Consider the following 3,263-nt stretch of genomic DNA (forward strand, 5'->3'; position numbering starts at 1 on the left):
AATTTGTGGTCCCGAAACCACTTTTTCAACTAGCCCAAAATTCAGGCTGTTACATTTAGTTTCTTCTCTTGTTGATAAGGTTGCTGAAAACCTAAGAGGGTTGTGACCTTTGATTATCTTGACCATCCTAAGAGAAATTTGGACGGTTCCTCCAACCTAAATTATAATTATTGCTATAAGGGTCATTTTGAGATCGAGAATTATTACTCATAAAGTTGACTTGTTCATGGTCCATGTTAGACTTGAAGGGTGAATATTTTGAATTAATCATCCCCACTCCATTCACAGCACACTGCGTCATCGAATTCAACTTCTTAGAAAAAATCAAACCATTAATTTTCTTGCCAAAAGCTTCAACTTGATTTTATAACATAGAAACTGCATCAATATTAAAAACACCAGTTGCTTTAATCAGTTTTGTTCTCATGACTTGTCATTGATATTTATTCAGTGCTATCTCTTTAATAAACTCTTAAGGTAGTCCATGGTGAGGACACCTTCTCAACAAATCCTTAAATCTCTCCCATGCATCATAAAGACTCTCAATATCAAGCTGAACAAAAAAAGAGATGTCATTCCTCAACTTAGTTTTTTTAGCCGGTGAAAAATATTTTAATAAAAACTTTTTATTAATTTGAGCTCAAGTCGTGATAGAACCTTGTGGTGATGAATTTAACCATTATTTTTCCTTGCTCTTCAAAGAGAATGGGAACAACCATAATCGTATAGAATTATCAGTAACACCATTAATCTTAAATATGTCGCAGATCTCCAAGAAGTTAGCCAAATTAGCATTCAAATCTTCATCTTGCAAACCATCAAATTGAACTTACTATTGTACCATCTGAATTGTGTTCGGGTTTCAAAATTTTTTACAACAATAGTCACTCTAATGATACTTGATTCAGCCCCAATCAGAGTAGGCTTAGCATAACCATACATAGTCTGAGGAGTAAGACGTTCAAGAGCTTGCTGATTATTTTGATTATGGTCCATCTCCACAACCTGTTAGAATCAAATAAAAGAAAAATGAAAATGTAACAATTAAATTAAAAAAAAATATTTTAATCCCCGTCAACAGTGCCAAAAACTTGATGTAGTCGTAAACTAACTAAAAATCTGACTAAGGCAAGTGCACCTACCAATTAATAGTATAGTTACGGTGAGCAAATATATTATTCCCACAAGGACTAAAAGTACTAGTAACTACTATCTTTCTATTATTTAACCGAATAATTTTAAGAGATTCATTAAAAACTAAAATAACAAATTAAATTAACTAAAGAACACGAAAAACAACGAACCCATAAAATAAAAAATTAACAACCAATAAGGAAAACAATACCCATGAAAGAATTCACCTAGACTTCATCTATCATTATCAATCTAAATTACATAATTTCTTCACTTAGTATCTTAATCCATAGAAATCCTTAAATTATGCCAATATCTCTCTTGAAAACTAAGAGCAACTGTCTCTTGGTTGATTAATTAAAACCCCAATTATCCTGTTAACTCGATCTATGGATTCCCCTATTAGATTTAACTCTAATCTGGTAGATTTATGTCGTCCTATTTCTAGGATTGCATGCAACTCCTGTGACAGCCCAAAATTGACCCTAGTCGGGAAGTGGTTTCGGGACCGCTAAACCGAGTCACCGAAATGTTTGAATGTGATATTTATTGTCTAGAATATGTAATTATGAATGTGTGAAAATTTCAAGCTTCGATTTAGTCGGTTGCATGTGAATTTAGTCAATAGGACTTATGTGCGACATTTTTGAAATGTGATAGGTCGAAGCATAAGGACCTATTAATGCATGAAATAAAAAAGGGGGGGACTTGCATGTCAAATTCTTCCCCCAATTAGTAGTGGCCGGCCATGACAAGCATGGTAGACCAAGTGTGATGGGCAAGACATGTCATAGACATGTTGTGTTGGTGCATCATGGGTGGAAAAAAATAAAATAAGGAGCATGGGCATAAAATAATGAAAGGGAATATGATGAAAAAAAAATGTGTGGTTGTTTCCCCCCCCCCATTGCCGTGAGTTAAAGAAAAGAAAAGAGAAAATTTTGTTCATCCTTTTTCATCTTCATTTGGCTGAAAATTCAAAGGAAGGAGGAAGGAGTTCTTGCTTCATGTTTTGTTTGGAAGAGGATTAGGAGGAGGTTTGGCCATACTTGTATCTAGATCAAGGTATGTTTGAGGTTGTGCCATGAGATTCATGCATGTTTTTAGTTGCTAGCTTGAGTTATAATTAGCCCATGGTTCAAATCTTTGCTATGTCATTGGGATGATATTCGGCCTAGGTAGATTTTGTGTTAATGTCATTGCATGCTAAATATGAAGCTTGTTAATGATGCATGTGATGGTGGATTGATGATTCTTGAATCTTCCTTTTAGCATTTTTGAGTGAGCACATATGTGCATTGGTTGCTAGATGGAGAAGAATCGGCTAGCAAGTTGTGTGCTAAGGCTGAATATAATTTTTGTATATTAATGAGTAATGCATGTGTTAAATTGATAGAAAGGGAGAGGATGCTTTACTAGTGTATATATGTGTGTATTAGCCAAGTTTTGAACTTGAAACAAAAGGGTGTTTAGTCAATACAAGTGACCATACTTGTAGAATGTATTAAGTGTTGAAATCGGCCCCAACATAGACATGCATATTCGGCCATAGGAAGGAGATTGGTGTTGCATGTATTCGGTTAGAGGCAAGCGTATTGATGCTTTTGTCTTGGCTTAGAAAATTCGGCCATGGGGGAAAAATTAGCTAAAATGTTGAGTTTGATTCATGATTCCGTACATATGTGACTTTAATGTCTAATGTATAAATATGGGCTAAGTGCCTTGTGTTCCTCTTTTCGATGCTCAAATGATTAAATCAATTTATTTGTTTAATTAAGCTCAAGAGCAAAGGGGAACTAAATCCGATAAAGGGAAGGAAAAAGTGGTCGAATAGCTATCGGAATCGTTCGACAACACCCGAGGTAAGTTCTTGAGTAAAAGAGCTTAAATTATGATTTGATTAGATCATGTTTTAAGCAAATTAAAATCATGCTCTTTGTGTGTGGCTATTGAGCCGAAATTGCAAGAATGATAAGTGTCTTGTGTTTGAGTTTTGTTAACGAAAATGAAATACGAATGTGCCATGATTTACTGTTAAATGTGCATGGTTATTTGAATGATGTCCGGGCTAAGTCCCGAAGGCTTTGTGCTAAGTGACCATATCCGGACTAAGATCCAAAGGCATTTGT

At 34.9% G+C, this 3,263-nt stretch overlaps 1 non-coding gene across 1 annotated transcript; it reads left to right on the top strand.

Moving 5' to 3' along the window:
• The first annotated feature begins 479 nt into the window (after positions 1 to 479).
• On the top strand, positions 480 to 586 carry LOC121224773 (small nucleolar RNA R71). The gene has a single exon (XR_005922518.1). It is a non-coding gene; the product is annotated as a small nucleolar RNA R71 (small nucleolar RNA).
• Positions 587 to 3,263: the final 2,677 nt, after the last annotated feature.

This window comes from Gossypium hirsutum, chromosome D12 (genome assembly GCF_007990345.1).
Source record: "Gossypium hirsutum isolate 1008001.06 chromosome D12, Gossypium_hirsutum_v2.1, whole genome shotgun sequence".
Taxonomy (NCBI): domain Eukaryota; kingdom Viridiplantae; phylum Streptophyta; class Magnoliopsida; order Malvales; family Malvaceae; genus Gossypium; species Gossypium hirsutum.